The following is a 17,524-nucleotide window of genomic DNA, read 5'->3' as shown; positions in this document are numbered from 1 at the left end:
GGCAATCAGATAAGAGAAAGCCCAGAACAGAAGATAAAATGAGGAGAGAAATATCTGGAGCAAAGGAAGGAAAAATTGTTGGAATAGTCAAGACAGTTCGAAGAACTACAGGGAGAAATGAGGAAAGTAGAGTGGAGTACCCATGAGTTGGAACAGGAGAAGAGCGAACTGAAAGAAAGAATAGAGGAGCAAATTAGTAACTCCTGGGATAGGGAGAACTTGGAAGAAGAATGGAAAACAATGCTGGAAAAGGAAAAATGGGAAAAAAAACAAAGCTGGAAGAAGAATGGAAAACAAAGCTGGAAAAGGAAAAATGGGAAAAAACAAAGCTGGAAAAGGAAAAACGGGAACACGATTTGGAATCGGAACAACTGAAGGAAGAGGTAATATCAGGCAATCAGATAAGAGAAAGCCTAGAACAGACGATCGAAGGAAAAAAGAAATATCAGAAACAACTAAAGGAATACGGTAAGAAAATGGACGAAATGAGGAGCGAAGAATTCAAAAGAGGTGCGGAAATGAGAGAGGAATTATGGGAAAAGCGAAGAGGGAACAAAAAGAACATGGATTTGAAATTGAACAACTAAAGGAGAAAGCAAGGTTGGAGTATGCGGAGATGAGCAAGAAATTAGGGGGAAAAGCTCCTGAGTTACGGAAGCACCAAAACAAAGAGACGGAATTACAAAATGAGCTGAAGATGTTGAGAGAGGAAGAAAGAGAACGGAGAATGAAATGTTAAGGAACCACACTGCAGATCGAACAGTGAGAAGCCGAAGCAAGATTAAAGAATGAGATGCAAGAAAGAGTAGTGAAAGAACAACCAATGAAACAGGAAAAGGAAATCAACCAATTGAAAGAAACGACGAAATTGGAGAAGGAAGAACATGAGAGACAGTGGGAGAGGAAACAAAAATAAGGACAAGAACAACTAAAGGAGAAAGCAAGGTTGGAGTACGCGGAGATGTTGGAAGAACAACGAATGAAGCAGGAAAGGGAAATCAATAAATTGAAGGAAACGACAAGATTGGAGAATGAGGAACAAGAGAGACAGTGGGATAAGAAACAAAAAGAATTAATAAAAACAATGTCACCCCCAGGGTGACCAGTATCTTGCCAAAATGTGAACATGAGTGACTTATTTATTCGATTAAAGTTACTCAAAAAATTAGGGTTTCGTCCACCTTGATGTTTGACCTTGACCTTTGACCTTGACCTTTATATTTTCGTACGGTTAATGGTATCTCTCCAGGACCGTTGTACATGAAATATCAAGAGATTTTGATGAGAACTGAGGAAATAAAATTTTCATGAAAAATCCGTTTTTTCGTCATGACGTCATAGCGTCAAACTTTTGACAGATCTGGAAAATACTTATCAAGCGCTTTCATATGAGGTATTACTCGATATGGTATCTAAGATTTCAAAATTTGACCTTGGGGTCAAAAACTTTCGACCTCCAGCGCTAACCATGAAGGTCAAGGCCGATCGCCACCAAAAATTAATCAGCTGAGCGCCAGACCATGAACTATATTCCCATGAAGTTTGAAGACGATCTGATCAAAATTACTCAAAAAATAAGGGTTTCGTCGACTCCCCTGATCTGCGACAAAGTGACCTTTGACCTTTGACCTTGACCTTGAAAATTTTATGCACTGAAAGGGACCTCTATAGGACTCTGATATGCGAAGTTACAAAAATTTCCAATGATAACTGTGCTCTGCAGAGTGATCGAAACGTGATTACAGACAAACAAACAAAGAAAAAACTAGAACGGGCACTCATAGAGTGCATACCTTCGCCGCCACTACTTTTTTTGTTCTTGGTATGAGTGTGGGGAACTAGTTTCATATGAATGGTCTTATGACACAAACCACATATCTATAATGTCATGACCCCCCCCCCGACTTTCGGGGGCTACGGACTAAACAACAATCAACTCACGTCGTTTTGGCGAGTCTTCACTCGCAAGCTCGGTGAATACAACGTTTCAACAAGAGACGGTAATCTCGTTTGATGCTGGTTTCATGCAAATCGAATAAGAATTGACTGAGTTATGCCGAAAACCGCATATTTTTCAAGGGCGTGACCCCCCCCCCGTCATTTTACCCCAACCGGTGACATGTGTTATGACGTCATTGTGTCACAAGATTGGGCATTAAATTCTGAACATTTTGGTGCTGGGTTCATGTAAAGCGGACAAGAATTGACCGCGTTATGACAAAAACCGCATATTTTTCAAGGTCGTGACCCCCCCTGACCTTTGACCCCTAACCGGTAACAAGAGTATGGGCATCATTGTGTCATATTGCATATCACAAGATGAGGCGTTGAATTCTGAACTTTTTGGCGTTAGTTGCATGCAAATTGAATAAAAATTGACCGTGTTATCGTAAAAAGACGATTTTGACCTTTTCGTGACCTTGACCTTGACCTTTGACCCGAACGATCCCAAAATCTAATCGAATGCTTCCTGGCTAATAACCAATCATCCCACCAAATTTCATGCAATTCGGTTTAATACTTTTTGAGTTATACGAATCACAAGATTACAAATAAGTAAATAAATAAATAAATACATACACGCCGACCAAAACATAACCTTTCGCAGAATGCGAAGGTAATTTAAAAAAACACATACAAGCTGACTAACATATGTTGCAAAAACTTCGTTTTGGCAAGATAACAAGGAATGAAGCAGTAAAGGGAGATCAACCAATTGAGGGAAACGATGAGATTGGAGAAGGAAGAACAAGAGAGACAGTGGGATCGAAAACAAAAAGAACGTGAATTTGAAATTGACCAACTAAAGGAGAGAGCAAGGTTGGAAAACGTGGAGATGTTGGAAGAACAACGAATGAAGCAGGAAGGGGAAATCAATAAATTGAAGGAAACGACGAGATTGGAGAATGAATAACAAGAGAGACGGTGGGATATAAAACAAAAAGAAAACGAATTTGAAATTGACCAACTGAAGGAGAGAGCAAAGTTGGAGTACACGGAGATGGAAAAACTCCGGAAAGATAACGAACAACTAAAAAGGCTCAGAGAGGAACAACGACTCAAATGGAAAGGAAAATGGAGCCAGGAAGTAGAACAGCACAATAATGTGGGATGTGTGACATCACCACATGGAGTAATGTTGGTGGTGCGGAACTTGATTGACATCACTCGCCCAGTGACACCACAATTAGAGCAAACCCTGGTGATGGCGACATTGAGGGAGCATATGGGGTTATTGACGAATGAAATACATTTTGAGCAGGTCCAGCATGTGGAGCTGACAGCCCCAGAGGTGTGGGGCGAACCGATGATGAGCAACCTGCTGGAGAGACGTGACCGGACAGAGGTGAATCTGGAACGAAGCAGGTACGTGGGTACATGCATACATGGTGCGGACGATGAGCTTAAGGTAGAAATGGAATTTTATGTTAATGAAGAGACTCTGTCCGATGGGGTGCACGTATGCATGACCCCTGAATGTGTGTGTGGAGTGCCTGTGAATGAATGTTGTGAGCCCACACTCCAGACTACATCACCGGTATGTGCTGCCGAGGCCGAAGTGTGTGTGGGTACTCACGTGGCGTTCGGGAATGTAGCCCTGGAGTGTGAGGCAGTTGGTCAGTGCGCCGGCAAGGTTGAATGTGTGGAATGTCAACACATAACCTTGGAATGTGTGCAGCCTGCTGTGTGTGGAAGTCCTAAGCATGAAATGAATGGTGACATAGGAAATAGGTTGGAGGTGCAAGGGGAAATAGAAATGCCACCAGGACAGAACTTGAGCCAGGGGACAAAAACCATAATGGACAACTCCACATGGGTTCTGAGAGTTTGAGGTGCTGCATCCAGGAGCAGGCTTTAGAAATTGGATTTTAATTTCTCTATCAGCCTCACAGGAACTTTGGGGTCGAGCGCAGATGAGTAGCAAGTGGCACTGGCGTGTCACTTGGTCTTCAAACCTTTCTGAACACACGAGATATTTGGCTAGCTGAGTGGGGTTTATCTGTCTTTAGGGAGTTATGGAGAAGAGGGGGAGGCCATTCCACCGATTGGGGTTTACCTGATTTCCGTGAACCCTGGAGAAGAGGGGGAGGCCCTTCCACCGATTGGGGTTTACCTGATTTCCGTGAACCCTGGAGAAAAGGGGGAGGCCCTTCCACCTATTGGGGTTTACCTGATTTCCGTGAACCCTGGAGAAGAGGGGGAGGCCGTTCCACCGATTTGGGTTTACCTGATTTCCATGAACCCTGGAGAAGAGGGGGAGGCCGTTCCACCGATTGGGGTTTTCCTGACTTCCGCAAACCCTGGAGAAGAGGAGGGGGTGGACCACGACCCCAATTGAGACGTGACCCCTTTGAGCCATGGCGGAAAGGCGGCGGGGTCATGCAATGGGAAATGAGGGATTCGTTCCTTCACTCCCCTTCCAATGAGCCAAAGAAGCAGGCCATATTGGGATTGAAGAAATTGATTGAAAATTGTACCGAAAGCGATTACAAATTGAGACTGACAGAAAGGAGAAGAGTGGCACGAGTGGATTTGGGTTTTTATTGAAAAAAATGGTGGAGACATTACAGGCAGAGCGTTGGATGAGAAAGGGTGGCTTGTTTGAGGAAGGATTGAAATGCCGAGTTGCAATCATGGAGAGGTTCCATGGGGCTGGTGAAGAGATTTTGATGTCTTGTTTAAATTGTTGGAAATAAACGATTAGAGCAGTATGGAGGAGGCCAACGGACGACGGACGTAGTGACAAATTGATTGGGGTTTGATGAAAAAGTGTACTGGTTAAATCTGATGACCAAGTGGTATCCGAGGGACTGGTGTGTTTTTGTTTTCACATAAAAGTGAAAGGTGTTGGATGGTGTTGTGGGCTGGGTGTGTGGCACTGTGGAATGAATGACTAAAGTGTTTGGGTGAATGGCATGATTTTGCGAATGAGGAGAGTGAGTGTGAACGACGTACCCTGTTGGTAGGAGTCTCTTAACCAAGTTAGTGTAGGTTAGGGGGACTTAGAGGATTTGACATGGATTCTGGCTGCTGTTCCATTGTGCAGGCGGACTGCGAGGGGTAGGTGCAGGCCAAGGTATGGGGGTACTGGCTGGGAGAGTGACATGGTATGGGAAGTTGGTGAGTCGGGAAATAGGGCACCAGGGCTTTGGGGGATCTTGGCAGGTGAAGGCTATCGGAGGTGCCAAAAGAGCACAGCAGGGTTCAGTGCCAGGAGAGCACGGTAGGTTCAGTGCCAGGAGAGCACGGTAGGTTCAGTGCCAGGAGAGCACGGTAGGTTCAGTGCCAGGAGAGCACGGTAGGTTCATTGCCAGGAGAGCATGGTAGGTTCAGTGCCAGGAGAGCACGGTAGGTTCATTGCCAGGAGAGCATGGTAGGTTTTAGTGCCAGGAGAGCACAGTATAGGTGCTATGAGAGCACAGTATGGGTGCTATGAGAGCACAGTATGGGTGCTATGAGAGCACAGTGTGGGTGCTATGAGAGCACAGTGTGGGTGCTATGAGAGCACAGTATAGGTGCTATGAGAGCACAGTATAGGTGCTATGAGAGCACAGTATGGGTGCTATGAGAGCACAGTAGGTTTAGTACTCGGAGAGCACAGTATGGGGCAAGAGGGAGCCACCCCTTAGTTAGGAACGCCATTGGCATGCTCAGGTGAGCCCCAGGGTCGCTGGGTGTCCTCCACCCCCGATTGGAAGCAGGCAAAGAGGCCTCGTAGTCGTCACACTCCCCAGCCACTGAGTTATGCCGAGCACCACCAAATGGAAAAAGACAAATAAGGGCCTTGCCCAGGTTTAATAGAATGGAACGGTGTGCCAGGTCGGGAAAAATGGGTCATTAGGATCATTCTCGCCATAGCAGGGTTTGGTTCATTGTTTAGAGCTAAAAGTAAATGGTTAGGTTCAATGGCCTCTCCTCCACACCATTCATGTGTGACACCTGGTACGATGGGAATGGGATGGGAAAGTGTTGATGGAAAAATTGGTTAGCAAGGGCCAGGCTGGGTCACCCTCTCCAAGTGCCAGAGAGGCCACCAGAATGTCATGAGCACATATCCATGAAGATAACAGTTGAGTAAGAAACACACACACCATCCTGTCTGTAAAAGAAAAAAAAAGAGAACCTAACCAAAACAAGTTCTGCCATAGCAAGTCAGGCAACTAAGGTTAAGCATACACTCCATCTCACCTGGTCTGAGGTCATCACACCCATTTGCATCCTCGAGAACACCTCCAAACTGCATTTGCTTACCATCGATATCACTATACCACAATTGCTGTGTCACCTGCTGTCCAATGCAGGGCTTGTTGCCTGCTGCTGCTTGTGAGTAGCATTTTTGTGGGCCATTGAGGTCAAAGGGCTTTTGTGGGCTGTTGTGGCCAAAGATTCATGACATTTTGTGGGCCGTTGCGGCCGAAGATTCATGCCATTTTGTGGGCTCAGTGGGCCGAAGAACTCTTGGTGAGATTAGGCCAATGGGCCGACTGAACTCACCTGGTGAGAGGCCAATAAGGCCACGAAGTGAGGAAATCCTCAGGGGTGAATGGACAATACTGCCGGGAGGGGGCATGAAGGAGCGAACACGTGAAAGAACTTTGAACCTTTGAATGTTCTGCTCTTATGCCAATATTGGTGTTAAAAGTAAAATTGAATGCCCTCCCGTTCAAATCCATAATTAGAATGTTAAGTAGTGTGCATAGAGTGTGAATTTGTTTGTTAGATTGGTGACCCGACACACGAGGATAGGGACATGCCAGTCTTACTGTGACACTGGTTTTTGGAGTTATGTGCTTCCCATGTTGTGGGTTAGAGTAAATGGGAGATCTCTGCTGTACGTTGGACAGGGCCATTACCGTGGGCAGCCCCAGATGGAGGCTCGGGAGAGCCTCGGGAGAAAGGTGGGGGTCGTGTTGGGGAAATGGCCCTTAGTATGATATTAAATATAGGATTAGCCCAGACCCCCCCCCCCCATTAAATGCATGTTTAGCCAGGTTGTTCGGTAAATGAACGCTACATGTGCGTCGGGAGGTGTAGGATGCATGTTTATTGTTCGTGTGGTGGTGGTGTACCGAGAGCTTCTTCTTCTTCCTTCCCCTCTCCGGACGAGGCCCCGCCCAGTCGGTTGAGAGGGAGTGGCCTCGAGAAGGAAGTGAAAAGGAGAAGGGAGGAGTTTGTCGGCTTCGTAAAAGGGGCGCGCCCCAAAAAGAAAAGGTGGAAAAAACTGAGAGGACGGAGTTGGGCAGTCAGCTTCGAGGCGAGTGTGCACCGGGAAGGCAAGAGAGAAACAACAAGTGTCGATGCGCGATCTGCTGGATGAGCAGTCAGGCTTCGAGGCGAGCGAACGAAGGAAAGGCAGGGTGGATCTGGGACGTGAGCGCCGTGGTGGCGCCAATCGGCTGTACACGGAACGGCTGTGTCCGTTTTCGTGAGGAACAAGCCGAAAGAAAGGCAGGGAAGGGACTGCATGAGGTCTGTCTGCCATCTGCGATCGGCAGAAGCTGAACCTGAGTGCGCCGAGTCTGCGATCGGCAGAACTGAACCTGAGTGCGCCGAGTCTGCGATCGGCAGGAACTGAACCTCAGGGTCAAGTCTGCCATCGTCCGAGAAAGTAAAGCTGGACCTTGTGAGAAACCAGCTGAGACCCACCATCAATCTGACGGTCTCATGCCGTCGACATTGCGTGGGGTCAGCACGCGCTGAGGAGGGTGTGCGCAAGCGGTGCCTTGAGAAGGAAGAGTACGGCGCCGCCATCTTGCCATGCGGCGTGATCGAGCTTGGGGCTCGAATCCATGGACATCGGCTTGTCACGAGCCACCTTCGTGCTTTTGACACTTTCCTCTCATCCATGAAACGACACCAAGTACTGTCTTGTCTGCATGCTGTCCGTGTCTTGTCTGCATGTCATTTAAGGCTTATCTCATTAGAGTCCCATTCGAAACCCATAATCCGTAGCTCCCGAGGTAAGAAGGGGTTATCGATTAATGATAACATTGTCGTGAATATTTTGCTTGTGACATGTTCCCCGATGTCCCCCAATAAATTGGACTGATTCGTATGAAGTTGCCGCTTTGGGTTTGTTCGTGCTGTGCTGAGAACCAATTCGCTTAATTTGGATATAAAACGAAAATGGTTACAGACTGGTAGACTCCGCTCAGTCTCTGACAAAACCAGTCTGTAACAGGGGTCCATTTCCCCAGCTGGCAAGGTACAGGTGTATTTTGGTATCGTGGTTCGAAACGCGTAACCCGAGAATTGTGCCGAACAAGCCGGCGTTATAACCCCGGAAACGCGGTGGTTAGGGTGGCGCCGAATCTGTAACATTTGGCTATCAAGAGTCACGTGCAAATCCCGCCACCACTGAATCCTCAACGATATATATATATATATATATATATATATATATATATATATATATATATATATATATATATATATATATATATATATATATATATATATATATATATATATATATATATATGTCTCTTCTTCTTCTTTCGGCTGCTCCCGCTAGGGGTCGCCACAGCGGATCATCCGTATAATCCGCATAGTGATTTGGCACAGGTTTTACGCCGGATGCCCTTCCTGACGCAACCCTGGTCGCCTCTTACGACACAGGGATATGGTACACCTATTTTAACCGGGGTATACACCGGCCCAGTACACTGGTACTCATTTCACCGACCTCGGAAGGATGATAGGCTGAGTCAACCCCCTGGTGTATTAATTCAGTGGCCCAACGGGGCTTGAACTCAGGACCTTTTGGATCCCAAGCCGCTGCCCTAACCACTGCGGCAACACCAGGCTATGTATATGTCTATATATGTATATGTATACAATCTATATGTGGATATATATATATATATATATGTGTGTGTGTGTGTGTGTGTGTGTGTGTGTGTGTGTGTGTGTGTGTGTGTGTGTGTGTGTGTGTGTGTGTGTGTGTGTGTGTGTGTGTGTGTGTGTGTGTGTATATATATATATATATATATATATATATATATATATATATATATATATATATATATATATATATATATATTGTTGCGGATTCGCGCCCGCCGGCGTGCTGACGGCCACGTAACTCGAATCGCGGCACGTCGCCCACCGGACGGACAATCCAGTCGTGACCCTCTCGGACTAACGCCGGGAACCAGTCACGGGTGGACCTTTCGGTCTCACCGCGATCGAGCCAATCAGCCCCCGCGTGGGATAGGGTTGCTCGCCAAATTCGACCTACCTAAGTACCCACGCGGAGGGTAGACCGGGCGATCGCACCTCGCCGCAGGTCGACTTCGGACACGGGCCACTTAAGCGACCCGTTCCGTACTATCAGAATAACCGAGCGGTGTTATCGTCGACCTCGACGGTTCGATTAATTATCGGGCGTATTCAGCCCACTACCAACCCTTTACGTGAAGCAAGATGAGGATTCAATGGGAGAAAAAGACGAAGCGAAGCGGGAGAACAGTTCAATAATAAAGCACATTTATTCGCGGCACACGGGAAGCACACATATACAATTCCACCAAAAGCACACAGAAAAAACACAATTCCATTTACACAAAAAGCAAATATAAAAGTGAAAACACAGTGCAGAGCTAATACCGACTACCGAGCACACGGCAACACTTATACAATTCTACTTCACAGACGGCGCCGACAACACATACCCAAAACCAAGGAAAAGAAATACCCCCAAGAATGAGGCGGGCCTGAGGCCGAGACCGGGTCGCGCCTACCCGTCTGGTGATGAGACGCGGAGCGGCGATGGCGCCTCACTCCGCGGGCCTCGCGGACAGTGTCTGGCAGGGGGTGGGAAAGGGGCCCCCTTGGTCGCACTATCTCAGCGCGGGGGGAAACAGGAGGGGGTTGCTGATGCTCGGGGTATAGAGGATCTTTGTTATCCCTGGTGTGCGTCTCCACCTCGGCCAGGTCGCGCTGCCGGCCTTCCTCGGGCGTGCAGCTCCCGGCACCGTCGCGAGCACCCCCTCGTCTGCCTTCGCCGCTGCCGCCTCTCCGCCTCTGGACTCTCCACCCTGGACTCTTCTTTGGGCTCTCCTCGTTCGACTCTCTTCAGCTTCTCCAGCTACTGCAGGCTTCGGGCTCCAGACTTCCACACTGCTCTGACTGACGAACACGGTCCTTTTATCCCCCCGTAGCTTCGCCTTTGGCCCCCTCCCTTTGACCTTTCACCTCGCTCCCCATTGGCCCGAGAAAAAGTGGGCGTGAAGGCTTCTTGATCCACAAATTTGCATATATCGATCGTCCTGGAGGCGGGCCAAATCGTCCCTCGCTCACCGATTGGACGGCAAAAAGTGGGCGTGTGTCGTTTTTGATCCGTTTTTGAAGCACAAAATCCGTGATTTTGTACACGCTGTTCGACGCGCGCTCTGCATGAGTCCAACACCGGTACCCACAGCGGGGCAAGAACGGTGGCGATGCTACGGTTGCGAGGTGTGACGTGAAGGTCGTGGCGGTTGTGGTGAAGCGGTGGTTGTGGTCGGTGGTTGATGTTGTGGTTGTGATCATGGCGGTTGGTCCAAAATAAAGATAGTAAAAGAAAAACGGCTATCCTGAAGAGTCGCAGCTCGCATAAATGACATGTATTCCCACTAGACAACGGGTTTGGGCCTAACTACACATGCACTTACCGAGATACCTCACCTAAGGGACCTGAATGGTGGTTTGCGAATTTGGTAACCACAACACTACCCCCTCCCTTTTTTACAGACTCGTCCCGAGTCGTCAAATTTTCGTGTGCCATCATGTGTAGTTTTCCCCTAGTACATTTTACCTACGGATCCCTGAGTGCGACATTCATGGTATTCGTGTCCCCAAAATAAATAACCTGAGGGCTGCGTAACTATCTAAACAAACTCACTCATACGGACGACTTAAATAAAATTGCCGGCGCTAAGACAAACATGCCGGGGGCGCACTCATATTTACAGTACATCTTAACCTTAACTTACAAATTTTACACTAAACCATGGCCCAGGATCACTGAACTCTGCAAAAGAAAAGCAGTTAGCAGGGAGCCAGGCTGCCCACATGCAGTCTCTGGCTCAAACAATGCAGGTGACAGGGAACGTGGCTGGCTGCTCACACGCAGTCCAAGGCCTTCCCTTTTGAACTGAACGCAGTGAACCACAACGGTGCATGGGCTGCACAACGCAGTCTCCGTGCCAGCTCAAGTGGCACACGCAATGAGCACAACGAATGGATGGGTGAACACAAACACGGTGCACGGGCCGCCACTGCAGGCCCGTGTTGTAGCTGCCAACAGGGCAGTTCTCGCAGCTTGCAAACTGTTGGTTTCTGATCCTGGCGCACATGGAAATGAACAGGGGGGGCAAAGCAAAAATTGAACGGGGCTGGTGAACGTGGGCAGTGGGCATGGCATGGCAAAGGTGAGCAGGCAAACACAGCCCGCAGAAGAAGGCCGCTGCAGGCAAACATAGCGGGCAGATGAACTGGCCGGCACAGGCCTTGAAGCAAACACGGCCAGCCGATGGCACAGGCCTTGCAGCAAAACAACAGCTGCCGATGAAGTTGGCCGGCCTCCGCCTTGAAGCAAAACACGGCCAGCCGATGAAGTTGGCCAGCTCTTGCTGTTCAGTGGAGGTTGGTGGAGGGAGTGCGGTGGTGCTGGCCACTTGGAGGGCGGGCTCGGACCTACCTACCTGTCTCCCTCCCACCTATCGCCTTTGCCTGTCACTGTACATACCCACTCCCTTAATTTGTCAAACCCCAATTTAGCCCCAACTTATTTTTTTATTGTTTTTATTTTTACTTCCCCACTATAAATCGTCCCCTAACCCCCTTTATCGTCCTTGTTCGGCTAACCTATTCTGTCACCTAGCCTACTCCCAACCCCTACGTTCCCTTCCCAGAGGGGAACAAGGGAGAGCTGACGTCCTGTGTCGAGGCCCAACTCAAGCCTCAGAATGGCCTCCCCAGAGTTCGACGATCTAACACAAAGTGGGTCCAGCGGCCCACAACGAGAGCGAGGGGATGGATGGTGCGGAGGGGTACATCTCCTAATCTACCCTAACCATTTAACTGTTAAACTACCCCGGGGCTTTCAACAAGCGCCTCTCGCTTAAATTATTGGTTCTAACAACCCAGATTCCCGTCGCCTGTGTTGGTGTCCTCACAATTTCGGGCCTCGCCCCCCAATTTTCTCTCCGTGCCCTCACACGGTCTCATGGCTGGGACACGTGGCTCCCTTTGGCAGGCACGACCCTCTGCCGAATCTCCCGCTATGGCACCCCCAGGCACTACACTGCCTCCGAGCCTACCAGCTCCCTAACACCGGGGAATGCCCCCCATGGCACCTCCCCTGAAACGCACACGTGGCAGGCTGGCTTCCCGGGCCCCTTTCCGAGGGTCACCCTTGCCCACAACACTGCCCACGCGGCTAATGGCGCCCCGGGCCCCCGCACCAAGCAGGCGCACCCGTGCCCACTACTCTATCCCGGCCCACCATGGGCCCATGGCCTACCGCGGCCGACTAGCCTGGTGCCCGGGGTACCCACTCAGCGATACTCAACTTTCGCAGCCACGCTCCCAAGCCCGTCAACAGGGCTCCTGCACCCCTCCAAACGGGTTTCGAGCCTACATTCACACCAACAACAAAACAACCTCCATTTTTCAATTTGACTAACCCCCTAACTCACTTTATACTGACCCCGGGGTCCCTTGGGCGGGAGTCACTCCTCCCCCCAATCACTCATCGCACCATGCATTCCCCATTCACTCCACTCACACAGACCCGCTGGCCTCACTCACTCATCATGTACTCACCTCACAACTCTTCAACACACACACCACTGAACTCTGCCATCCTTTTAACTGCACCCCCTAACTAACTCGTGCTCCCACGTCGTCCCTTACACTATAGCACGTTCCTTTTAACACTACATCGCTAAACTACGTCCCCTCTACACATTCAAAGTCTGTCACTGTCTCAAATAATCCCATTCCCCATTTTCCCAACCTAAATCTGGCTACAATCCCTCTAACTAATCCATTCCACGGACTCCATGAGGACTTACCCCTGCCCCATGAAGTCGGTCTAGCTAAGCTAACCCTTCCCCCTAACTAGTTTCCATCCTGTGCCCCGGGTAAGGGGGTCTTTCACCCCTTGCCCAGGAATCCTGTACACCCGAAAGTGAGGCTTGCTTTTTTTTTTTTTTTTCCATGCGCAGCACCTGCGCGGCAACTCAGAGCTCGCGCACTTTGCACCTGCCCGTGACGTCATGCAGCTGCACGTGTTCCTCGTCCCTCCTTGGACGGGACCATCCGGCAGAGATACCCCTCCTGCCGGATTCCAACCCCACGTGCAGCCACGACGTCACCGTGCGCATAAAAAAAAAACACAAGCCCCACGTCTCGAGGGGTTCCCCACGCGGACACATGTGCTTTGCCCGTTGGAGCTTAACACACACGATCGCGCGGAGAACCCGTCCGGTCCAAATCCGTTTACCTGCCTAAACTTTGTCCGTCCGCGGGATCGGCAAATCCACCGCGTGCGTTTCCGGACCGGGACTTCACTCTCGCAAGCGAGCACGTGGCGGTCTCGTGCGTTGCACAGCACGAACCTCGTGCTCACTGCTGGGCGAACCCGGCACGGTCCTCGAAACAACTACAGCCGCTACTCGGCTTTCTCTCCTCTGTCGCCGTCTCCGTCTCCATTCCACACACGCATACCTGCGTGTTACGACACACACAGTCCACTCCATCAAACTCACACGGGGAGACGCGGCTGCGTGCTCCCGCATGCCAACCGACATCTCCATTACATAACGCTCTCTCACACACACGGTCTCCCTTGCATACGGCCGTTCACTCACGCGTGCCTCACTCGCACTCCGTGCCTCATCCACACACGCGGGGGCACTCAACCGCGGTTCCTCATTCGCACTCCGTGCCTCATCCACACACGCGGGGGCACTCAACCGCGGTGCCTCATCCACACTCCGTGCCTCATCCACACACGGCGTGCTGGGAAGCACGCACTCTGGCACCATCGCTACCACACCACTCACACACGGGGTCGCTGCCACACACGGGGACGCACTCACACCCTGCACCACACACACAGGGACAACCACACTGGGGATTCGTGTCCCCACAAGGGTCTCCGGGGCCTCTACACCCCCCAAGCTCTCCAAGCACCTGTCCACAGCACCCGTCCTCTCAACCTCGCAAAGCACGACCGAACTCACCTGGTCGTGACTCGCCTCAAGGGGGCATACTCCCTCCCCTCGTTCCTGGAGGAGGCCATCCAGGTGCTCGCATTGGGTCTCTACCCAGTCCGCCAGCTCACCCCCATTATCCTCCACTACCTCTGTGTGTGTGTGTGTGCGTCACTTACCCCGTCTTCCTCGTGTAGTCTTTCCTCTATTTTTTCTATCTCCCGTGTTTCTGCCAACTCTTCACACTTTACCTCCCTTGTCTCAACTATTATTTCCTTTGTCACGGCCTTCATGCCCGCCTGCAGGCATCGGCCCATGTTCTGCGTCTCACCCCGCAGCTTTTTCATTTCTTCCCTCATTTGCTGTGTATTCGCATCCATCGTCGTTTTCACTTCATTTGTATTTGTATCCATCTTTTCGTTCATTTGTTCGTTCATGCCTTTCATTTCGTTTTTCATATTCGCTTCCATCTTTTCGATCATTTCCGCATTCATCTTTGCCAGCATGGTGAATAGCTGGGCCATGTCGGGTGCGCTTGGGTGAGCCGTTTCGGCAGGGATCGGGGAAGGGTTTTGGTGGAGAGGGGGGGGAGGTGTCATACACCGCGGCCGCTGCCGCACCCACCTCGGGCCCTGGGTTCAGTTGGGCGAGTCCGTGTTCCTGCACAATCAACATTTCCTGCACGGGGATTCCATCCTGGACCATGGATTCCACATTACTACACATATACATTTCTAATACCCCCGGCTCCCGCTCGCCTTGAGACGCCATCTTGCTTCTCGTGAAGGGTTAATTTCGCTCGCTCGTAATTTGGAGGGAATCGGGGGTCGCTTCTCTCACCCCTGGACCGATTCCCGTGAATTTAGCCGGAGACAGGAGAGCCTGTTTTCCTGTTCTCCGATACCAGTGCCGCGAGGAGGACGATGAATTTGTATCGCACGACCTGACACCAGTGTTGCGGATTCGCGCCCGCCGGCGTGCTGACGGCCACGTAACTCGAATCGCGGCACGTCGCCCACCGGACGGACAATCCAGTCGTGACCCTCTCGGACTAACGCCGGGAACCAGTCACGGGTGGACCTTTCGGTCTCACCGCGATCGAGCCAATCAGCCCCCGCGTGGGATAGGGTTGCTCGCCAAATTCGACCTACCTAAGTACCCACGCGGAGGGTAGACCGGGCGATCGCACCTCGCCGCAGGTCGACTTCGGACACGGGCCACTTAAGCGACCCGTTCCGTACTATCAGAATAACCGAGCGGTGTTATCGTCGACCTCGACGGTCCGATTAATTATCGGGTGTATTCAGCCCACTACCAACCCTTTACGTGAAGCAAGATGAGGATTCAATGGGAGAAAAAGACGAAGCGAAGCGGGAGAACAGTTCAATAATAAAGCACATTTATTCGCGGCACACGGGAAGCACACAAATACAATTCCACCAAAAGCACACAGAAGAAACACAATTCCATTCACACAAAAAGCAAATATAAAAGTGAAAACACAGTGCAGAGCTAATACCGACTACCGAGCACACGGCAACACTTATACAATTCTACTTCACAGACGGCACCGACAACACATACCCAAAACCAAGGAAAAGAAATACCCCCAGGTCGCGCTGCCGGCCTTCCTCGGGCGTGCAGCTCCCGGCACCGTCGCGAGCACCCCCTCGTCTGCCTTCGCCGCTGCCGCCTCTCCGCCTCTGGACTCTCCACCCTGGACTCTTCTTTGGGCTCTCCTCGTTCGACTCTCTTCAGCTTCTCCAGCTACTGCAGGCTTCGGGCTCCAGACTTCCACACTGCTCTGACTGACGAACACGGTCCTTTTATCCCCCCCGTAGCTTCGCCTTTGACCCCCTCCCTTTGACCTTTCACCTCGCTCCCCATTGGCCCGAGAAAAAGTGGGCGTGAAGGCTTCTTGATCCACAAATTTGCATATATCGATCGTCCTGGAGGCGGGGCCAAATCGTCCCTCGCTCACCGATTGGACGGCAAAAAGTGGGCGTGTGTCGTTTTTGATCCGTTTTTGAAGCACAAAATCCGTGATTTTGTACACGCTGTTCGACGCGCGCTCTGCATGAGTCCAACACCGGTACCCACAGCGGGGCAAGAACGGTGGCGATGCTACGGTTGCGAGGTGTGACGTGAAGGTCGTGGCGGTTGTGGTGAAGCGGTGGTTGTGGTCGGTGGTTGATGTTGTGGTTGTGATCATGGCGGTTGGTCCAAAATAAAGATAGTAAAAGAAAAACGGCTATCCTGAAGAGTCGCAGCTCGCATAAATGACATGTATTCCCACTAGACAACGGGTTTGGGCCTAACTACACATGCACTTACCGAGATACCTCACCTAAGGGACCTGAATGGTGGTTTGCGAATTTGGTAACCACAACAATATATATGTGTGTGTGTGTGTGTGTGTGTGTGTGTGTGTGTGTGTGTGTGTGTGTGTGTGTGTGTGTGTGTGTGTGTGTGTGTGTGTGTGTGTGTGTGTGTGTGTATATATATATATATATATATATATATATATATATATATATATATATATATATATATATATATATATGTATATATGTATATATATATATATATATATATATATATATATATGTATATGTGTGTGTGTGTGTATATATATGTGTATATATGTGTATATATATATATATATATATATATATATATATATATACATATACATATATATATATATATATATATATATATATATATATATGTATATATGTATATGACCGGGCGTAGTAGCGTGCGCCTGTAATCCGGCTACTCGGAGGCTTGGGTTGGAGGATTGCTTGAGGACGGGAGCTCTGCACTGGGCCGTGCTATGAAAGGGTGTAGGGCAGCCCGGAATCATGGCGAAACCCAATCCATATCCCTGTGTCGTAAGAGGCGACCAGGGTTGCGTCAGGAAGGGCATCCGACGTAAAACCTATGCCAAATCACTATGCGGATCATAACGGATGATCCACTGTGGCGACCCCTAACAGGGAGCAGCCAAAAGACGAACATATATATATATATATATATATATATATATATATATATATATATATATATATATATATATATATATATATATATATATATATATTGTTACGTCTGTGGAAATTTGCAATTCACCAGAAAGGTCCTCAGGTTAGATATATCGATAAGTTCATGTGTAGTTCGTCCACACCTGTTGTTTAGAGGGAATATGTGTGATTCATCTGGGCTGCGACGCTTTGAGTTTGCCATTTTTCTTTATCTATCATTATTTTGGACCAATCACCCCCAACAACCAAATCGCCACCACCAACGCCCCTGAA

The 17,524-nt window shown here is 49.5% G+C and overlaps 1 pseudogene; it reads left to right on the top strand.

Annotated features, from left to right (window-relative positions):
• Window positions 1-16,950: 16,950 nt before the first annotated feature.
• On the top strand, window positions 16,951-17,091 carry LOC147014999 (signal recognition particle RNA; annotated as a pseudogene).
• Window positions 17,092-17,524: the final 433 nt, after the last annotated feature.

The sequence above is a fragment of the Eptatretus burgeri genome, chromosome 12, assembly GCF_056783735.1.
Source record: "Eptatretus burgeri isolate ZD-2024b chromosome 12, Ebu_testis_v1, whole genome shotgun sequence".
In the NCBI taxonomy this organism is placed as follows: Eukaryota; Metazoa; Chordata; class Myxini; order Myxiniformes; family Myxinidae; genus Eptatretus; species Eptatretus burgeri.
This window is presented reverse-complemented; position numbering and strand designations above follow the sequence as displayed.